Source organism: Salvelinus fontinalis, chromosome 26 (assembly GCF_029448725.1).
Source record: "Salvelinus fontinalis isolate EN_2023a chromosome 26, ASM2944872v1, whole genome shotgun sequence".
NCBI lineage: Eukaryota > Metazoa > Chordata > Actinopteri > Salmoniformes > Salmonidae > Salvelinus > Salvelinus fontinalis.
In genome coordinates, this window is record NC_074690.1 from 21,968,795 (window position 1) to 21,992,130 (window position 23,336).

Genomic DNA, 23,336 nt, shown 5'->3' on the forward strand with positions numbered 1-23,336 from the left:
GGCAGCTCCGGGCTGAAGGGCAGCTCCGGACTGGAGGGCAGCTCATGACTGGAGGGCAGCTCATGACTGGAGGGCAGCTCATGACTGGAGGGCAGCTCATGACTGGAGGGCAGCTCATGACTGGAAGGTAGCTCATGACTGGAGGGCAGCTCATGACTGGAGGGCAGCTCATGACTGGAGGGCAGCTCATGACTGGAGGGCAGCTCATGACTGGCGGACAGTTCATGACTGGTGGGCAGCTCATGACTGGCAGGCGACTCTGGACGCTCCTGACTGGCGGGCGGCTCATGACTGGAGGGCAGCTCATGACTGGAGGGCAGCTCATGACTGGAGGGCAGCTCATGACTGGCGGGCAGTTCATGACTGGCGGGCAGCTCATGACTGGCGGGCGGCTCTGGCAGCTCCTGACTGGCGGGCGGCTCCGGCAGCTCCTGACTGGCGGGCGGCTCCGTCAGCTCCTGACTGGCGGGCGGCTCTGGCAGCTCCTGACTGGCGGGCGGCTCTATCAGCTCCTGACTGGCGGGCGGCTCTAGCGGCTCCTGACTGGCGGGCGGCTCTGGCGGCTCCTGACTGGCTGGTGGCTCTGGCGGCTCCTGACTGGCGGGCGGCTCTGGCGGCTCCTGACTGACGGACGGCTCTAGCGGCTCCTGACTGACGGGCGGCTCTGACGGCTCGGGACAGACGGGCGGCTCTGACGGCTCGGGACAGACATACGGCTCAGATGGCGCTGGGCAGGCAGGCAGCTCAGAGAGCGCTGGGCAGACGGGCAGCTCAGATGGCGCTGGGCAGGCAGGCAGCTCAGATGGCCCGGGTTAGACAGGCAGCTCAGACGGCGCTGGGCAGACAGGCAGCTCAGACGGCGCTGGGCAGACGGGCAGCAGCAGACGGCGCTGGGCAGGCGGGCAGCTCAGATGGCGCTGGGCAGGCAGGCAGCTCAGATGGCGCTGGGCAGACGGCCGACTCTGACCTGCTGAGGCGCACAGTAGGCCTGGTGCGTGGTGCCGGAACTGGTGGTACCGGGCTGGAGACACGCACCACAGGGAGAGTGCGTGGAGGAGGAACAGAGTTCTGGAGACGCACAGGCAGCCTGGTGCGTGGTGTTGGCACTGGTGGTACTGGACTGGAGCGAGGAGGTGGCACCGTATATACCGGACCGTGAAGGCGTACTGGCTCCCTTGAGCACCGAGCCTGTCCAACCTTACCTGGTCGAATGCTCCCCGTAGCCCGACCAGTGCGGGGAGGTGGAATAACCCGAACTGGGCTGTCCTGGCGAACCGGGGACACCATGCGTAAGGCTGGTAGCATGTATACCGGCCCTAGGAGACGCACTGGAGACCAGATGCGTTGAGCCGGCTTCATGGCACCTGGCTCAATGCTCAATCTAGCCCGGCCGATACGTGGAGCTGGGATGTACTGCACCGGGCTATGCACCCGTACAGGAGACACCGTGAGCTCTTCCGCATAACACGGTGTCTGCCCGTACTCTCGCTCTCCACGGTAAGCACAGGAAGTAGGCGCAGGTCTCCTACCTGACTTCGCCACACTCCCCTTTAGCCCCCTCCAATAAATTTTTGGGGTCTCCTCTTGGGCTTCCTGGCCAGCCGTGTTCTGTGTTCCCTCATAACACCGGTTCCCCTTCGCAGCTGCTTCCGCTCTCCTAGCTGCCTCCACCTGTTCCCATGGAAGGCGATCCCTACCAGCCAGGATCTCCTCCCATGTGTAGCAACCCTTTCCGTCCAACACGTCTTCCCAAGTCCATTCCTCCTGGTACCGCTGCTGCTGCTGCTGCCGCTGCATCCCGTTGCCACGCTGCTTGGTCCGAGATTGGTGGGTGGTTCTGTAACGGCTTTCTTCCGTTGGTGAAGGAGAGGACCAAAATGCAGCGCAGCTAGTGTTCAACATGTTTAATAAACAAAGAGACGATAACGTGAACACTATACAAAATACATACACACTACAAAACACACAAAATACATACATAACACTAAAACAAGTAAAACACACAAGAACTATGGTCAGAACGTGGCACACATGCTGACCAGACCGGACACGTCGCGTGCGCGAGCGTCGCAAAATAAATTTAGAAATCCATGTTATTCAATTATTGCACCAACACTGCTCGCGCGCGCCAACAAGCGCCTGCAATGCCAAGGGCTAAAATAGAAGTCATTCCTATTTCTGACGCAGATCGCTCTGAAAGTCCTGCCTCTCCAATCTCCTCATTGGTTTATAGAAGCAGGTACCCACATGCCATCTCCTCATTGGTTATACCAACGTGGGTGATTGAAAGACAAACTTTGTTGCCGGAAGTCGTGGTAATAATATGAAAGTTTAGACGAGATCACCATATAAGTTCAAAGATGCAAAACCTGGAAGGAGGAGAGATGACTAGAAACGATTCGGTTGGCCGTTTTATGTGTGGATTAATTGTCGGAGTAGAGGTCCTTGTGCATTTCAGGTAAAATAACAACTCAATGTTTATATCCCAGGACAAATTATCTAGCAACAGCAAGCTAGCAAAATAGGACAAATTAACATTAGCTAGCAAGTGCAAGCTAACTAGCTAAATTGCCATACATGTTTAATGCTTTTCGACCTGTCCCCAAATTAATGTCATTGGTTCAGAGTTTGTTTTGATATTTTAACCTGCGTGTCGTGATCGCGTTTGGTGTGGGGGGGCAAAATACATTTATGCACAATAGCGCACGATGGCGCACGCGTGCAGCCGGTTTGGGTTCCGTGTAAGTTCAAAGAGTCATTCACCCCAAAAAAATAACATGAGTAGCTCTCTATGAGTCCAGTAGGCTAAGAAATAAATAGTAGGCCTATACTAGTTAATTAAAGGCGAGCAAAATCTCAGGAGAGAGGGCGTAGTATGGCGGGGGTACCTGTACCAGACAGGGGGAGACAGGGCAGACGGGGAGCAGATCGCTGGGTGGGATCCAAACAGCAGTGCAGCAGGCAACGGGAGTAGGTGTCACATCTGCTTGGGAGAAGCTTTTGTCGGGAGGCTGAGTAGGAGAGGCGTTCGGCCTTACCAGACAGGTGCGTGGTGGAGCAGATCAAAAATCTGTAGTGAAAAGCTGAACTACATTTTTGGGGGGGAAAAGACAAAGCCAATATGCCGGTAAAAACGTTACATTCCAAAGCCAGATCAAACAGCAATTAAGGCAACGAGCAAAAAAGTAAACGCTTGTCACAGATGTTGAAAGGAGAGGACCAAGGTGCAGCGTGGTGAGCGTACATTTTCTTTTACTGAATAAAAATGACGCCAAACAAAACAATAAACACTACAAAAACAAACCGTGAAGCTCAAAGGCAAAGTGCCCTAAACAAAGTCAACTTCCCACAAAAACAGGTGGGAAAAAGGGCTACCTAAGTATGGTTCCCAATCAGAGACAACGATAGACAGCTGTCCCTGATTGAGAACCATACCCGGCCAAAACATAGAAAATCATAGAAAAACAAAACATAGAATGCCCACTCCAAATCACACCCTGACCAAACCAAAAAGAGACATAAAAAGGATCTCTAAGGTCAGGGCGTGACAACGCTGCATATGTCCCACCAGCGTCCTTAGCCAGAAGCCATTTTCCTGCAAACAGGAAGAGAAGTAACAGATTGAGATGAAGAGGTGAGATGTAGAGATATTTCCACTGCTAAGCTAAGAGACTTTAAGACAGTGACTCCAATCCTTATCAAGGCTCTTACACCTGGCGAGGCTGTTTTATTAAAAGACATCAATCCAAGTTAACCACTAGAGTTTATGGACTGGTAAGGGGCCTTACTGTTGCCAGCCTGACAGTTTGGGAAACTGATTAGCTACCTAACTGCCTATCAGTCTGTCCAGATCCCAAACAGATATCCTCCAACGAGAGTGAGAGGCCGTTCTTAATGTCAGCCCTGAATTCATTCATAAATACTTTTTAATTTCCCAGATGAATTGTCTATCAAAGCCGCCTTGATGTGACAGCATGTTGGCTGGGGAGGGCTAGTTTAGCTTTGATCAAGCCAGGGTACTTAAACTCTGTCGAAGGTAACGTCAGCCCTAATAAAGGAACGTGTGTGTGTGTGTGTGTGTGTGTGTGTGTGTGTGTGTGTGTGTGTGTGTGTGTGTGTGTGTGTGCATGGAGGCCTCTGGCTCTCAAGTGGAGCGTATCCGCAGATTTCTGAGATATCCACAGGCAAAATGACATACACCCGCTCTTACACACAAACATAACATTAAAACACTTACATACACACACACACACACAGAGAGTATGAAATTCTGGACCATTTTCCCCAGGCAGAGGAACAGAGAGTAACTTCATGTATAACAATAAAGAGCAGTGGAATAGAGACCTGCGGACATCTCAAAGAAGACATAATGAAGGATACCAAACAGTAGGGGTTGGGCTCACTTGTGCCTTCAAGTCAATGGTGCAACATTTGTTCATTGGTGGTAACTGTCATTGTATGGCAAGATTGTGTGTTGCAACTTAGTTATTAGAAAGTCTAATGTTTATTACTATTCAAGACTGTCTGCTCAGGTTCAAGACCAGCCATTCACGTTGACTGGGGCAATCAGGTGCGCTCACAGCCTCATAGTATACTAACTGAGTTGTATGAATTATATGTATTTTGAAATATAAGGGATGGAAGGCAATGCAATTATGCAGATATGCTGTGTTTCACTCTCTTTTCACACGAGAAAGTCCATAAAACACACGGAAGTATAAAATCACTCTCTATTTGATGTTTGCCTGAACGATAGCCCACAGGTCTACTGCCCTCCCTTTTAGAAATAAACCACAGAGAAAGATGAAAGAAAGCTTTTAGGAATACCAGCAGCCCTCTTCCCCTGTCCTCTCTCTTCCACATTTTGGCTCCACACGTTCCCCTCTCCCGTCCATTTACCTTAATTGACCATAGCCTAGTTTGAGGTCCACACGATCAACATGCACCCCACCTCTGCTAAAAGCTGACTATGATAAATGGCTATATCCAGCTATCCAACCCTTCTCCTTTTGTATGGCTAAAACACATATTATTCCTTCTTGCTCTCTAATGGCTGTCAGTTGTGAAGAAGGCCATAGATTGTGGTGGCCAGACATTCTGCAGGCAAGCAGGATGGGACTGAGGAATAAAGGATCTCTCGTAATCATCCAGATGTTTCCGCCATTTTGATTCATTGTCTAAACTCTTTTCCACAACGTAATTGCCTCTTGAATGCCTTATTTCTTGCTCACCTTCCTCACTGCCGCTACCCCATTCTCCTCTCCCATCCCATCCACCAGCACCATTATTTTATAGCTTCTTTGACATGTCAACGTTAAGTTTCTACAGCTATTTAAAGAGCTGTTTTGGGGGTTTTGGCACTTGTTTTTTCTTTGCATCACACAGTTCTCATCTCAGTTGAGTCTGTCTTTGAAATGTGTTTTTGTGGTTCTCCATGCCTGTGCATGCTGTTTTTATTTCTGTCACCATTGATGCTAATGTTTGATGTGTGGTCTCTTTTTGGAATGGCATGTCAGGGTACATGAGAACTGTTATGTTTGGTCGTCGTCATTTACGCTATGCGCACAGTAAAATGTACTCAAAATAACTATTGGGAACATGGAATGTTCCCTTGTATCCTTTCCTTATATCACAAAGGAATCACGATGGGGCAAATCCAAACTTCCACTCTTAAAGTTCTCTTTGTTTTCTTTTTAACAACCAAATCTCAATTTTTGATGTAAATGGCATGTTATAGAAGAGTCCAAACACCTTTTTGTGATTTCACATGTTTTTGAGAAACTTACCACAAACAGAAAATCACTTCCTCGTCCTCGTTGTGCTCCTAAACCCCCAAATAATCCTTTTAGAACTGGTCTTTAGATGTTGAACACATGAAATTGGGTTATTCTGAATTTATATCCGCAATGTTATATTCAATTTTGTAGCAACTCAAACTATACCTCTCTGTCCATTCTACAGATAACTGCCCCCCCAAAAAAACACTTGAGGTATGCAAAGTATATTGAAAGCAGGGAGTGCTTCCACACAGGAAGTTCCAGACACTTGTAGAATCTATGCCCAGGCGCATTGAAGCTTTTCTGGTGGCTCGTGGTGGGTGGCCCAATGCGCTATTAACACACTTTACATTGGTGTTTCCTTTATTTTGGCAGTTACATGTAACAGCAGGCTACATAGAGAATGGAACAGCTGGATAGGGGAAACGACTCGAGTCATGCAAAGGGAAATATAACATTGCGGATAAAGTTCGGATGGACACAATTTGATGTGTACAACATCTAAAGACCTGCATCACTAAAATGACGTATTTGGGTGTTTTTGGAGCCTTTGTTCATGTTTTTTGGGCCTCGATACTACACAACAAGGATGAGGAAGTGATTTGCTATTTGGGGTAAGTTTCTCAAAAACATTTGAATTCTCCAAAAAAGGTGTCTGGACCCTTCTACAACATGCCATTTACATTACAAATTTAGATTTGATCATCTTTAAGTAGAATTTTCACTGAATGTCCAATTGACATCAATGCATTACTTAAGTGTAAGTATTCACCCTAGTGTGATGTGTCATTGTGAGAAGCAGCTGTTTGTTAATTTTTTATATTTTCAATTGTTTTATTGTCACATACACTGGATAGGTGCCGTGAAATGTGTTGTTTTACAGGGTTAACCATAGTAGTATGGTGCCCCTGGTGCTAATTAGGGTTAACTGTCTTGGTCAAGGGCACAGCAACAGATTTTTCACCTTGTCGGCTCAAGTATTTGAACCAGCGACCTTTCGGTTACTGGCCCAACGATCTAACCGGTAGGATAACATGAATAACTGTAAAATAAATGTGATCATATTTAGAGACAGTAAAAATGTGCATTGTTTCATAGAACTGAAAAAATGTATGTCCTGGCCCGCTGGCTCTGAGCAACGCACAGTCGCCATTCAACTGCCTGCCGACTCATTACAACTTCAGCTTTAAACACGAAGTGATCTACTTTGTTTGTGACCAAGATAAATTGGTCATGTTTTGTATTTTTTTTATGTTGGGAGACCCTATTGATTTGCTAGTCACTGTCACTCAGATATCATGTAAAAATTGCACCCCAAAAAATCACTTATGGCCCCGAAAAGGCTTGGTATTTGGGTATTTTATTAGGATCCCCATTAGCTGTTGCAAAAGCAGCAGCTACTCTTCCTGGGGTCCAAACAAAACATGAAACATAATACAGAATGACATAATACAGAACGTCAATAGACAAGAACAGCTCAAAGACAGAAATACATACATTTTTTAAAAGACACACGTAGCCTACCAATGCATACACACAAACTATCTAGGTCAAATAGGGGAGAGGCGTTGTGCCACGAGGTGTTGCTTTATCTGTTTTTTGAAACCAGGTTGGCTGTTTATTTGAGCAATATGAGATGGAAGGAAGTTCCATGCAAATTATAATACTGTACGCTTTCTTGAATTTGTTCTGGATTTGGGGACTGTGAAAAGACCCCTGGTGGCATGTCTGGTGGGATAAGTGTGTGTGTCAGAGATGTGTGTAAGTTGACTATGCAAACTATTTTGGATTTTCAACACATTTATGTTTCTTATAAAAAGAAGAAGTGATGCATTCAGTCTCTCCTCAACTCTTAGCCAAGAGAGAGACTGGCAGCATAGTATTTATATCAGCCCTCTGATTAAAAATAAGAGCTAAACGTACCACTCTGTTTTGGGCCAGCTGCAGCTTAACTCGGTCTTTCCTTGCAGCACTGGACCACACGGCCAGACAATAATCAAGATTAGACAAAACTAGAGCCTGCAGAACTTGCTTTTTGGAGTGTGGTGTCAAAAAACAGAGCTCTGACTGCATGTGTGGGTATGGTTGTGGGCACACAGACCCGCAAGCCACTGCTACCTCTCATGATGAGTTTAGATTTTTTGTGGCCACCACCCCCATCAAAGTTGCCCATCCCTACTCTAGACTCTACACAAAGACACCTACAGCCTAACAACACATTCTGAACTGGTTGAATTCCCACCAAATACAGGGACTGTGTCTCTAAAAGGATTCCTTGCGGAACCTGGATGAACCACATACAACCCCTTCTGTCCTGTGCCATTATTTTACCGTCATATAGACACACTACATATCATAAACACAAAATAGACACCAAGTATATAATTACTTGGATAACACCATTTCTTTGAATAGTTTGAAAACACCATTTCTACACTAAAAACAGCTATAAGAACAAATATTTCTCCCAGAATTACACTTTAGATTCAGAGAGACACTCAGATGAATACAGACACTTCTATTCTAATGAATCTAGTCTGGGTACCAGTCTCTGTAATATTCCACTGCTTTGAACAGAGACTGGCAACCAACTAAATACAATCCACTAGTACGCAGCACTTTGGTGGCTTTCTTGGCAGTGATGCTGCGTTTTGACATGATTTTCTCCATCTACCATCTTCCTACCCTGGCTGTTTACGATCACCAGGGGACTTGGGCCGGTTTCCCTCTAAACAGGAGACAGAGCCATTGTGCCCCTGCATTGCTCATAAATTACACCCCTCTGCCCCCCCCCCCCCCCCCACACACACACACACACACACACACCTCCCCCACCTTCCCTAACACCCCCCCCCCCCCTTTCTCTGCTGTGTGTGGATCCCCCTCTGTAAGGACATGAGGCTAATCACAGGCCTGTGCCTCCTGGCAGGTAACCTCTGGGTGAACTAAATCAGGCAATAGCATTTAATCACACCGGCGGTGGCCACACACATATAGGTGGAGAGAGAGAAAGACACACAGAAACACATACACACAGAAGGAGTCCTTTCTGTTGTTTGCTCTCTACATTTCTCTTTCTACATGGCTTTTGTATATTGAAATAATGGTATTTTTAATCTGGGCTACATTGCCGATTTTAAAAAACCAAGATGGTTTCCTGAAGCTGTTTGTTCTACATGTCGATTATTTATCACACACGCGCTGCACACATGTAGTTTAGCCTATATATAATCTATCGGGCAGAGAGAGCACGCAGCTCTCAAACAGCTGGTTGTTGTGTAGAGCGAAGACCGACAGCGGTAGGAAAGATGGTCCCAAGTTATGATCTCAACCAGTAAATGCTAAGACAAACCGGGTTTAAAGTCTTGGTTGATAATTTGGGACGCGTAATTCAGTCATCATGGAATAACCTACCTTGAAAATCAAACATTTCATCTAGGCTCCTTGGTCCTTGACAAGTTATTGAAATGATGGTAATCGATTTAGAAGTTCTCCTGCTCCAATATAATTATTTAATTTCTGATCAGTTTACATGAGAGATGTTGGGGCTTTCGTTTGTTGCCCGCCTTTTCAAGGTTCGGGTCTACAACGGGCAGTAAATCCATGTGCTGTTATTATGAGCAAGACAAAATCGAATGTTGGTTTCAATTTGGTTTTCCATACAAAGCTTTCCATTACAAAGGGTACCCGGTTTTTGGTCGCTTTCTCATTTTAAAACATGATACAGTAACCCCGATAACCTTTTCACGTCTCAAATGACGAGACTGACTAGCTACCACATGGACAGATTTCATTAGTGTGTTTGTGTCGAGAGCACGCTGTCAATTTAGTCAGGCAATGCCCACATTATTCTGACATATTTTCGAATGTAAATGTGAATGTCAATGCTTAATGCCATTGGGTAGGCCTATTAAAGAATGGGTTATTATTAAAGTAGTAATGTATACATTTTGGGGGGATTTTTTTATTTGATTCTATAGGCTATTACAACACTGACAGTACATATAAAATGTTGGTCCTAGCACCAGGGCCACCAGTAGAAATAGTTAGTGTAGAACCCTGTACAGCCCCCAAGTCAGTGTTATTTACAGAAAACAAATAAGTGTTCCTCAGTGGGAGATAAGCTGGCTGGGGCAAGACTCTCCATCAGCTGGTCTGAAAACAGACATAGGAGATGAATGGATAGCTTTCTATACTCTCTCTCTCTCTCTCTCTCTCTCTCTCTCTCTCTCTCTCTCTCTCTCTCTCTCTCTCTCTCTCTCTCTCTCTCTCTCTCTATGCTGTACACTGCTACTACCTCCCCCACACACCCACATAGAATATGCACACATACAGTATATAGCGTACATAGTGTATACACAAACAGGGTATACATACACACACAAACACACACATTCCTACTTCTGGCGCCGACCAAGATGGCCGCCTCGCTTCGCGTTCCTTGGAAAATATGCAGTATTTTGTTTTTTTATGTGTTATTCCTTACATTGGTACCCCAGGTAATCTTAGGTTTCATTACATACAGTCGGGAGGAACTACTGAATATAAGAGCAACGTCAACTCACCATCGTTCCAACCAGGAATATGACTTTCCCGAAACGGATCCAGTGTTTTGCCTTCCACCCAATACAACGGATCTGATCCCAGCCGGCGACCCTATGCGACGCCGTAAAAGGGGCAAACGTAGCGGTCTCCTGGTCAGGCTTCGGAGACGGGCACATCGTGCTCCACTCCCTAGCATACTACTCGCCAATGTCCAGTCTCTTGACAATAAGGTTGATGAAATCCGAGCACGGGTAACATTCCAGAGGGACATCAGAGATTGTAACGTTCTCTGCTTCACGGAAACATGGCTCACTCAAGAGACGCTAACGGAGTCGGTACAGCCAGCTGGTTTCTTCACGCATCGCGCCGACAGAAACAAACATCTTTCTGGTAAGAAGAGGGGCGGGGGGGTATGCCTTATGATTAACGAGACGTGGTGTGATCATAACAACATACAGGAACTCAAGTCCTTCTGTTCACCTGACTTAGAATTCCTCACAATCAAATGTTGACCGCATTATCTACCAAGAGAATTCTCTTCGATTATAATCCCCCCCAAGCAGACACATCGATGGCCCTGAACGAACTTGATTTGACTCTATGTAAACTGGAAACCACATATCCTGAGGCTGCATTCATTGTAGCTGGGGATTTTAACAAGGCCAATCTGAAAACAAGACTCCGTAAATTCTATCAGCATATCGGTTGTGCAACCAGGGCTGGTAAAACCCTGGATCATTGTTATTCTAATTTCAGCGACGCATATAAGGCCCTCCCCCGCCCTCCCTTCGGAAAAGCTGACCACGACTCCATTTTGTTGCTTCCAGCCTGTAGACAGAAACTAAAACAGGAAGCTCCCGCGCTCAGGTCTGTTCAACGCTGGTCCGACCAATCTGATTCAACGCTTCAAGATTGCTTCGATCACATGGACTGGGATATGTTCCGCATTGCGTCAAACAACAACATTTGACGAATACGCTGATTCTGTGAGCGAGTTTATTAGCAAGTGCATCGGCGATGTCGTAGCCACAGCAACTATTAAAACATTCCCAAACCAGAAACCGTGGATTGATGGCAGCATTCGCGCGAAACTGAAAGCGTGAACCACTGCTTTTAATCAGGGCAAGGTGACCGGAAACATGACTAAATACAAACAGTGTACCTATTCCCTCCGCAAGACAATCAAACAAGCTAAGCGTCATTATAGAGACAAAGTAGAGTCGCAATTCAACGGCTCAGACACAAGAGGTATGTGGCAGGGTCTACAGTCAATCCCGGATTACAAAAAGAAAACCAGCCCCGTCGCGGACCAGGATGTCTTGCTCCCAGACAGACTAAACAACTTCTTTGCTCGCTTTGAGGACAATACAGTGCCACTGACATGGCTCGCTACCAAAACCTGCGGACTCTCCTTCACTGCAACGGACGTGAGTAAAACATTTAAACGTGTTAACCCTCGCAAGGCTGCAGGCCCAGACGGCATCCCCAGCCGTGTCCTCAGAGCATGCGCAGACCAGCTGGCTGGTGTGTTTACGGACATATTCAACCAATCCCTATCCTAGTCTGCTGTTCCCACATGCTTTAAGAGGGCCACCATTGTTCCTGTTCCCCAGAAAGCTAAGGTAACTGAGCTAAACGACTACCGCCCCGTAGCACTCACTTCCGTCATCATGAAGTGCTTTGAGAGACTAGTCAAGGACCATATCACCTCCACCCTACCGGACACCCTAGACCCACTCCAATTTGCTTACCGACCCAATAGGTCCACAGACGACTCAATCGCAACCACACTGCACACTGCCCTAACCCATCTGGACAAGAGGAATACCTATGTGAGAATGCTGTTCATCGACTACAGCTCAGCATTTAACACCATAGTACCCTCCAAACTCATCATCAAGCTCGAGAACCTGGGTCTCGCCCTGTGCAACTGGATCCTGGACTTCCTGACGGGCCGCCCCCAGGTGGTGAGGGTAGGTAACAACATCTCCACCCCGCTGATCCTCACCACTGGGGCCCCACAAGGGTGCGTTCTGAGCCCTCTCCTGTACTCCCTGTTCACCCACGACTGCGTGGCCATGCACGCCTCCAACTCAATCATCAAGTTTGCGGATGACACTACAGTGGTAGGCTTGATTACCAACAACGACGAGACGGCCTACAGGGAGGAGATGAGGGACCTCGGAGTGTGGTGTCAGGAAAGTAACCTCACACTCAACGTCAACAAAACAAAGGAGATGATTGTGGACTTCAGGAAACAGCAGAGGGAGCACGCCCCTATCCACATCGACGGGTCAGTAGTGGAGAAGGTGGAAAGTTTTAAGTTCCTCGGTGTACACATCACGGACAAACTGAATTGGTCCACCCACATAGACAGCGTTGTGAAGAGGGCGCAGCAGCGCCTCTTGAACCTCAGGAGGCTGAAGAAATTCGGCTTGTCACCAAAAGCACTCACAAACTTCTACAGATGCACAATCGAGAGCATCCTGTCGGGCTGTATCACCGCCTGGTACGGCAACTGCTCCACCCACAACCGTAAGGCTCTCCAGAGGGTAGTGAGGTCTGCACAACGCATCACCGGGGGCAAACTACCTGCCCTCCAGGACACCTACACCACCCGATGTCACAGGAAGGCCATAAAGATCGTCAAGGACAACAACCACCCAAGCCACTGCCTGTTCACCCCGCTATCATCCAGAAGGCGAGGTCAGTACAGGTGCATCAAAGCAGGGACCGAGAGACTGAAAAACAGCTTCTATCTCAAGGCCATCAGACTATTAAACAGCCACCACTAACATTTAGCGGCCGCTGCCAACATACTGACTCAACTCCAGCCACTTTAATAATGGGAATTGATGGAAATTATGTAAAAATGTACCACTAGCCACTTTAAACAATGCCACTTAATACAATGTTTACATACCCTACATTACTCATCTCATATGTATATGTATATACTGTACTCTATATCATCTACTGCATCTTGCCATCTTTATGTAATACATGTATCACTAGCCACTTTAAACTATGCCACTTTATGTTTACATACCCTACATTACTCATCTCATACGTATATACTGTACTCTATACCATCTACTGCAGCTTGCCTATGCCGTTCTGTACCATCACTCATTCATATATCTTTATGTACATATTCTTTATCCCTTTACACTTGTGTGTATAAGGTAGTAGTTGTGGAATTGTTAGGTTAGATTACTTGTTGGTTATTACTGCATTGTCGGAACTAGAAGCACAAGCATTTCGCTACACTCGCATTAACATTTGCTAACCATGTGTATGTGACAAATAAAAATTTGATTTGATTTGATTTGACACACAAAACACACACACATATAATAAAAGGTCTCACAGCCTTGGGCAAGAAATAAAGCTGTAAATACAGCTAACTGCAAAAATAAAGGAAACACCAACGTTGTGTCTTAATAGGGCGTTGGGCCACCACGAGCCACCAGAACGGCTTCAATGCTCCTTGGCATAGATTCTACAAGTGTCTGGACCTCTGAGGGATGCGACACTATTCTCCCACTAGAAATTCCATAATTTGGTGTTTTGTTGACAGTGGTGGAAAACGCTGTCTCAGGTGCCGCTCTAGAATCTCCAATAAGTGTTCAATTGTATTGAGATCTGGTGACTGAGATGGCCACGGCATATGGTTTACATTGTTTTCATGCTCATCAAACCATTCAGTGACCACTCGTGCCGATCCTATGGGGGCATAGCGATGGTGGCCAAAATTATTGCCAAAATAATTGACTGCCCAACATTTTTAAACATGACCCTAAGCATGATGGGATGTTAATTGCTTAAATAACTCAGGAGCCATGCTTGTGTGGAAGAACCTGCTTTCAATATACTTTGCATCCCTCAAGTGTTTCCATTATTTTAGCAGTTACCTGTAGTTACATTAAAAAAAACTGCCCTCATACAGCGTTTTCCCAAGGCCTAGGACCTGTCCATGGTCCTGCTTCTCATTCTCCTGTGATTCCCTCTCACTCCACTCTAAAGGCATAGCCCACAAAGCCTCCAAAACTCTATCCACCCTCCTCTTTGGTATCTATGCTTTGTGCTGTGAAGATGGATCACTCTCCAGCTCCATCCAAAGGAACTATATTTTACTTATGCCCAAGTCACTTTGATCGGCCTTTCCCTCAATACAGGAATCACATTGAAGTATTGTGTAACCGAATCAAAAGCCCCCGAGATCTAAAGTAGCAAATGTGCCAATTGATCAGAGCTGCACAGGCTCTTTTTTTATGGAGCCGCTGATATACAGTGGCACTTAATGTCCCTTACAGGAGCAATCTGCATTTGCCACATCCATTTTTTGGACTCCTAGATTAATTATATATACACATTGATTCTTGAATAACATAACTTATAATTGCCTCATGAGCTTAGTTCAACTGTCCAACCCCATCAGAACCCAAAACACTATAGAAATGTTTTAAACTATCATTATGATCTCATGGAGGATCAGTCCTTGCATTCATAACTCTGTCTATGAATTGATAGTGGTTCCATTTCTCCAGGCCCATAGATGTTTCCCGAAACAGGGGTGGGGAATACACTTTGTTATTGTTTTAACTGCTGATTGCTGCTTCAACACCCAGAGATGGTCTTCCTGGTCCTCCCGCACCACCCACCACCCTGTAAAAGAGACAAAGGGAAGAATATGTAATATTGACCCATACTGGATCCCCCCACTAAATTTACAGCTCTCCAAAGGATGACACCTCTCTCTGGGCTTGGGTTTGTGTGGCAAGGGGTATGAGGAGTCTGGGGAGGCCTAAGGGGAGGTTGATGTAGGAGGCTGTTCTTTTACATCCACACTGCTGAGAGAGGTCCTTGCAGGCCAGTGACTTTGGCAGCTTCACACACACTTGTCAGCCCCGGGGCTTTAATAAGCTGTCACATAAGGTGTGTGTGTGTGTGTGTGTGTGTGTGTGTGTGTGTGTGTGTGTGTGTGTGTGTGTGTGTGTGTGTGTGTGTGTGTGTGTGTGTGTGTGTGTGTGTGTGTGTGTGTGTGTGTGTGTGTGTGTGTGTGTGTGTGTGTGTGTGTGTGTGTGTGTGTGTGTGTGTAAGGTTCTATATGTGTGTGCATGCTTCACTCACAGACCAGTACATCCCCCCTCTGTGAGGACATTAGGTTCTTACCAGAAGCATCAGTTACAGAGGCTAACACACACCCTTAGCCCTCTAGAAACACTAGTAAGCCTGTATTGTACACACACACACCTGCATGCATGCGCATACACACATACAATGCATTCGGAAAGTATTCAAACTCCTAGACTTTTTCATATTTTGTTACGTTACAGCCTTATTCAAAAATTGATTAAATTGTTTTTTTCCCCTCATCAAACTACACACAATAACCCATAATGACAGAGCAAAAACAGTTTTTTAAGAAATAGTTGCAAGAAACACAAAAAAATGAAATATCACATTTACTTAAGTATTCAGACCCTTTACTCAGTACTTTGTTGAAGCACATTTGGCAGCGATTACAACCTCGAGTCTTCTTAGGTATGACGCTACAAGCATGGCAAACCTGTATTTGGGGAGTTTCTCCCATTCTTCTCTGCAGATCCTCTCAAGCTCTGTCAGGTTGGATGGAGTGCCAGGTTTACTCCAGATGTGACGCTTGGCAGTCAGGCCAAAAAGTGCAATCTTGGTTTCATCAGACCAGAGAATCTTGTTTCTCATGGTATGAGAGTCTTTACGTGCCTTTCGGAAAATTCCAAGCTGGCTGTCATGTGCCTTTTTACTGAGGAGTGGCTTCCGTCTGGCCACTCTACCATAAAAGCCTGATTGGTGGAATGCTGCAGAGATGCTTGTCCTTCTGGAAGGTTCTCCCATCTCCACAGAGGAACTCTAAAGCTCTGTCAGAGGCCCTTCTCCCCCGATTCCTCATTTTGGCCGGGCGGCCAGCTCTAGGAAGAGTCTTGGTGGTTCCAAACTTCTTCCATTTAAGAATGAGTGAGGAAGAGCCAATTCTATGGAGTGAGTTGAGACAGAGAGGAAGAGGGGCTGAGGAAGAGACTGAATACTGATGTAAATAAGGTATTTGTGTTTTTTATTTTTAATACATTTGCAAAACATTCTAAAAACCTGTTTTCGCTTTGTCATTATGGGGTATTGTGTGTAGATTGATGAGGATTTTTTCAATTGTATCCATTTTAGAATAAGGCTGTAACGTAACAAAATGTGGAAAAAGTCAAGGTGTATGAATACTTTCCGAAGGCACTGTACACACCTATTCCTTTCTTCCTGCAAACTGCAGATAAGCTCCATCCCCCAACAGCCCTACCCATAATGAACATGACAGGCATTGTTTCTTCCCCTGATCTGTCATTTCTCCATCATTACTCCTGCTGTTGACATAGCTATTTACACTGCTCCCCCTCTCTCTCCCTTTCTCTTCGTCTTTGTTTCTCTCATATTTCCTTCCCTTCCTCTGTCTCTTCCTCTCTCCTGTCTCCTGTCTCATTTTCTTTTTCTTTTAATCTATTTGTTGACTTTTATTCACTCTTGCCTTTCGAAATTAAAATAAGCTTTATTTGCATGATCCAAAGTTTCAAAATACATTACAATCGACAACGAAATCATACATTTTCCCTCTTTCACCTGTGTTCTCTCATCTCTTAGTTTTCACATTCATATAGACGGGTTAGCTGACTACGTCACAAACGATGTGAGCACTTCAATTGGCCAGATAGCTAGCAACAATGACAAGAAGCTGCCATGTGGTGAATCGTAAGTGGCTTATTTCAGCTATTTTTATCTTGTTCTTGATACCATGTCTTATTTTGAGGTGTTTTGACTGATTTCATGTCAATGCTAATATGGCAAAAATTCGCTAGCTAGCTAACTAACAAATGTGGCGAAGTATTTGGGAGACAACAAGTGTTCATTGTGCAAATGCATTTATGTTTTCAATAAACATCGGAGACTAAATATAGTTTACATGTTGTCAACAGTCTAAGCCAACCCAGTCTGTTCTGCCCCATAGTTGCGCAGGCGTCAGTTTTGTTGCTAAACAACCAACCTGTCTTTACATTCCAGTTTCTATCCCCGGTCAGACTTTCTCATTGGTATTTCTCTACCAGCCTTGATAAAAACACATGCCACCTACATTCCCTCCAACGACCCATGCTGGTAGGCACATACACACACACACGTAAGTGTATTCGTACACGTTTACAATACTGAAAATACACACACAAACACAGAGCGGAACAGAGTTCACACTTAGAGAGCCACAGAGAAAGGCTCTTGTTGAGCAAGAAGACCTGCACTGTTAAATAGCAATTTAGTATGCTGTGCTTAACCCAGCTTTTAATGGTGTCAACTGACAAATGTTACCACAGGCTAATCACATTGCCATATACAAATATCACAAACACACCATAAGGTACAGATTGACTCACTTTAATAACAGCTGCATTATTCATAAGGTTGGATGCACCATGGAAACGGTTGACTTTACAACTTGCTCGTTAGTCAGTACTATCTATACAGTATATTCAGAAAAAAAAGTGTTCAGTGGTGTGGGCAGACAGACAGAAAGCCTTTACCACAGCACCTTGGCTCAGCCATCGTCAATCTCACCTCAGTTAAAACAGGAGAGCAAAATACCACTGCCAACGTGTGTACAGAATGTGCCAACAAGTATTGGACATCTGAAAGAAAAATAATTGAACTCTGTGCCCTGTGAAATGGTGCAAAGAAAGAGAGAGAGAGAGGGGGGATGAGGCATAGAGAAGGAAAGGGAGGAAGAGGGAGAGAGAGAAAGAGAAGCAGAGAGAGGGAACGATAGAGAAAGAAAGAGGAGAAGGAAGAGAGAGGAAAACGCAGAGAAAGAGCGTGACCGAGCTGTTGCAGGAATTAAAAAGCAACAGGGAGGCTGCAGGGTGTTTGAATGGACATGCTCGGACACAACAGCTTTTGCTTTCCCGTCACATCTTAAAGGGCACCCAGAGGAACTTTCACGCGTGTGTATGACTGTGTCTACATTACGAGAACATTTTTATGTTTGCAAAAACCTCCCACATGTCAACCGATGCTACAACAGATGAAGGTTGGTTTAGTGGCCTAATTCCTCACACATTTCCCAATTTACTACACTTCACAAGTTAACACCCATGAAAAATTGGTTAAATCATTGTTATTTTTTACATTGAGTCAGCAACAGCCATCTTCAGAGGACAACTTTAGTGTTATATTATAGTGGTCTGTTGTAGCTCAGTTGGTAGAGCATGGTACTTGTAATACCAAGGTAGTGGGTTTGATTCCCAGGATCACCCATATGTAAATTGTATGCAAATAAAACAATACATTGTTGCTACTTGAATTGTGTGTTGATATAAATTACATTCAAACAGCTATTCTGGTGAGTGGTCTAAACAAGTTGCTTTGGATAAAAGCATCTGCTAGATGTCATAAGTAAATTTATATGATAAGTTAAATGTTGATTTCCTCAAACTGAATCTGTTGCTGTAGGTCCCTGTGTTGGTGATGAACCTGTTGCTGGGTAAGCCAGACTGCCAAGATCCCCTTCTTCGCCTAGCTCACTCCCAATGTCATGGACATCGCCAAGGATGCACACGAAGGTAACAACACCTGAGTCCATCTTGATTTTAACTTGTTTTCCCTTTTGGAGCATAGAACATCACCATGGCAACTGAGTCCATCAGTGGTTTCAATATGAATCTCTGTTCATGTTGTCTGTCTAAAATGAAATAAGATCCAGCTTAGTTTCCCCGTTCTTTTCTCTCTTTCTTCCTCCTCTTCCCTCTCGCATCTCTCATCCCTTCTCACACGTTCCTCTTTCCTTCCTCCTCTGGGCATCCATGTTGGGAGAGGTGGTGAAGAATGGTGAAGGATTTGTAGATTGGGGGACGGAGGGGAAGGTGCAGCAGCCAACCATTTTGTAATGACTGGAATTTCAGCAATATCGAGCTCAATGGTGGCTGTGGTCATGTTCTCATAGGAGGGGCAGATGGAGTCACTGCCACCAACACAGTGTCTGGAATGATGGGCCTGAAAGCTGACAGCACCCCCTGGCCTGGCCTCGCCAGGGCAAGGGCACCACCTATGGAGGAATGTCTGGTACACAAACACACATGAACACTTTGTCATGTGCTGCTACCTTACAGATACAGACAGCTAACGTGTGTTTAAGTCTGTCAGTGTAAAGGCCTTGTGTGTGTGTGTGTGTGTGTGTGTGTGTGTGTGTGTGTGTGTGTGTGTGTGTGTGTGTGTGTGTGTGTGTGTGTGTGTGTGTGTGTGTGTGTGTGTGTGTGTGTGTGTGTGTGTGTTTTTGTGCGCGTGTGTGTGTGCGTGTGTGTGTGTGTGTGTGTGTGTGTGTGTGTGTGTGTGTGTGTGTGTGTGTGTGTGTGTGTGTGTGTGTGTGTGTGTGTGTGTGTGTGTGTGTGTGTGTGTGTGTGTGTGTGTGTGTGTGTGTGTGTGATCACATTTTTTCTTTTGGCCAGGAGTTGTCCAACTGACATAAAACATAGGCAGCCCCGCTCGGTTATAAAAGGAAAGAAGAAGTATATTCTTGAGAGGTGTTGTATTTTTCTGGCCTGTTTCTTTTTTCAATACCTAAGTAGGCTGCTAGGAGAGGAATTAATACATTGTATGAGTGTAAAAAATGCATAGGCTACATTTTTTGTTGTAGGACATCGATAGTGTTTCCACATGACATTATGCGCTTAATCATATCAGTTATTTCCCTTGGATTCCAACTACACTACTGTTCAAAAGTTTGGGGTCACTTAGAAATGTCCTTGTTTTTGAAAGAAAATTTTAAAAAATGTCCATTAAAATAACGTCAAATTGATCAGGAATACAGCGTAGACTTTGTTAATGTTGTAAATGACTATTGTAGCTGGAAACTGAATATTTTTTATGGGATATCTACAAAGGCGTACAGAGGCCCATTATCAGCAACCATCACTCCTGTGTTCCAATGGCACGTTGTGTTAGCTAATCTGTAACGGTAGCCTTCCTTCTCTTCAAGAGAAGAGGAGGTGTAGCAGGGATCGGACCAAGACGCAGCGTAGTTGGTGCTCAACATATTTAATAATGATAAACAGTGAACACTTAACAATTACAAAAATAACAAAATGTGGCAAACCGATGCAGTCCTAGCTGGTGCAGAGAAAACACAGAGACAGGAAACAACCACCCACAAACCCCAACACAAAACAAACCACCTAAATATGATTCCCAATCAGAGACAACACAAAACATCTGCCTCTGATTGAGAACCATATTAGGCCAAACATAGAAACAGAAAAACTAGACACATAACATAGAATGCCCACCCAGCTCACGTCCTGACCAACACTAAAACAACCACAACACACAAGAACTATGGTCAGAACGTGACAGTACCCACCTCATGAGGTGCGGACTCCGAACGCACCCCCTTAAAACTCTAGGGGGTGGGGTCTGGGTGGGCATCTGTCCGCGGTAGCGACTCCGGCGCTGGACGAGGACACCACTCCACCACTGTCTTAGTCCCCCTCCTTAGCGTCCTTTGAGTGGTGACCCTCGCCGCCGACCTTGGCCTAGGAACCTTCACCAAGGTCCCCACTATACTGAGGAAACTCCTCCGGACTGAGGGACAGCTCATGATAGAGAGGTAGCTTATAAACTGGAGGTAGCTCAGGACTGAGAGGTAACTCAGGACTGAGAAGTAGCTCCGGACAAATGGCAGCTCCGGACTGAGTGGCAGCTCCGGACTGAGTGGCGGCTCCGGACTGAGTGGCGGCTCCGGACTGAGTGGCGGCTCCGGACTGAGTGGCGGCTCATGACTGGAGGGCGGCTCATGACTGGATGGCGGCTCATGACTGGATGGCGGCTCATGACTGGATGGCGGCTCATGACTGGATGGCGGCTCTGGCAGCTCCTGACTGGCTGGCGGCTCTGGCGGCTCCTGACTGGCTGGCGGCTCTGGCGGCTCCTGACTGGCTGGCGGCTCTGGCGGCTCCTGACTGGCTGGCGGCTCTGGCGGCTCCTGACTGGCTGGCGGCTCTGGCGGCTCCTGACTGGCTGGCGGCTCTGGCGGCTCCTGACTGGCTGGCGGCTCTGGCGGCTCCTGACTGGCTGGCGGCTCTGGCGGCTCCTGACTGACGGACGGCTCTGGCGGCTCCTGAATGACGGACGGCTCTAATGGCTCGGGACAGACGGGCGGCTCTGACGGCTCGGGACAGACGGGCGGCTCTGACGGCTCGGGACAGACGGGCGGCTCAGATGGCGCTGGGCAGACGGATGGCTCAAATGGCGCTGGGCAGACGGATGGCTCAGATGGCACTGGGCAGACGGATGGCTCAGATGGCGCTGGGCAGGCAGGCAGCTCAGACGGCGCTGGGCAGGCAGACAGCTCAGACGGCGCTGGGCAGGCAGGCAGCTCAGACGGCGCTGGGCAGGCAGGCAGCTCAGACGGCGTTGGGTAGGCAGGCAGCTCAGACGGCGCTGGGCAGGCAGGCAGCTCAGACCTGCTGAGGCGCACAGTAGGCCTGCTGCGTGTTGCCGGAACTGGTGGTACCGGGCTGAGGGCACGCACCTCAGGGCGAGTGCGGGGAGAAGGAACAGTGCGTACAGGGCTCTGGATACGCACAGTAAGCTTGGTGCGTGGTTCCGGAACTGGTGGTACCGGGCTGGAGACACGCACCACAGGGAGAGTGCGTGGAGGAGGAACAGATTTCTGGAGACGCACAAGAAGCCTGGTGCGTGCGGTAGGCACTGGTGTTACTGGGCTGGGGCGAGGAGGTGGCGCCAGATATACCGGACCGTGAAGGCGTACAGGAGCTCTTAAGCACCGAACCTGCCCAGCCTTACCTGATTTAATGCTCCCCGTAGCCAGGCCAGTGCGGCGAGGTGGAATAGCCCGCACTGGGCTGTGCTGGCGAACCGGGGACACCATGCGTAAAGCTGGTGCCATGTACACCGGCCCGAGGAGACATACTGGAGACCAGATATGTTGAGCCGGCTTCATGGCACCTGGCTCGATGCCCACTCTAGCCCGGCCGATACGTGGAGCTGGAATGTATCGCACAGGGCTAAGCACACGTACAGGAGACACCGTGCGCTTTTCCGCACAACACGGTGTCTGCCCGTACTCTCGCTCTCCACGGCAAGCCCGGGAAGTTGGCGCAGGTCTCCTACCTGACTTCGCCACACTCCCCTTTAGCCCCCGCCCCCCCCCCCCCCTTCCCCCCCCAAGAAATTTTTGGGGGTTTCTTCTCGGGCTTCCTGGCCAGCCGTGTTCCCTCATAACACCGGTTCCCCTACGCGGCTGCTTCCGCTCTCCTAGCTGCCTCCACCTGTTCCAATGGAAGGCGATCCTTACCAGCCAGGATCTCCTCCCATGTGTAGCAACCCTTTCCGTCCAACACCTCTTCCCAAGTCCATTCCTCCTGGTACCGCTGCTGCTGCTGCTGCCGCTGCTGCCTGTTGTTACGCTGCTTGGTCCGAGATTGGTGGGTGGTTCTGTAACGGTAGCCTTCCTTCTCTTCAAGAGAAGAGGAGGTGTATCAGGGATTGGACCAAGACGCAGCGTAGTTGGTGCTCAACATATTTAATAATGATAAACAGTGAACACTTAACAATTACAAAAATAACAAAATGTGGCAAACCGATACAGTCCTAGCTGGTGCAGAGAAAACACAGAGACAGGAAACAACCACCCACAAACCCCAACACAAAACAAGCCACCTATATATGATTCCCAATCAGAGACAACACAAAACATCTGCCTCTGATTGAGAACCATATTAGGCCAAACATAGAAACAGACAAACTAAACACACAACATAGAATGCCCACCCAGCTCACGTCCTGACAAAAACTAAAACAAGCACAACACACAAGAACTATGGTCAGAACGTGACATAATCCAAGTTTATCATTTTAAAAGGCTAATTGATCATGAGAAAACATTTTGCAATTATGTTAGCACAGCTGAAAACTGATGTTCTGATT

General features: G+C 46.8%; 1 pseudogene; it reads left to right on the top strand.

Moving 5' to 3' along the window:
• LOC129824595 (dihydropyrimidine dehydrogenase [NADP(+)]-like) overlaps positions 1 to 23,336 on the top strand; it is a 197,267-nt pseudogene that overhangs the window by 125,541 nt on the left and 48,390 nt on the right.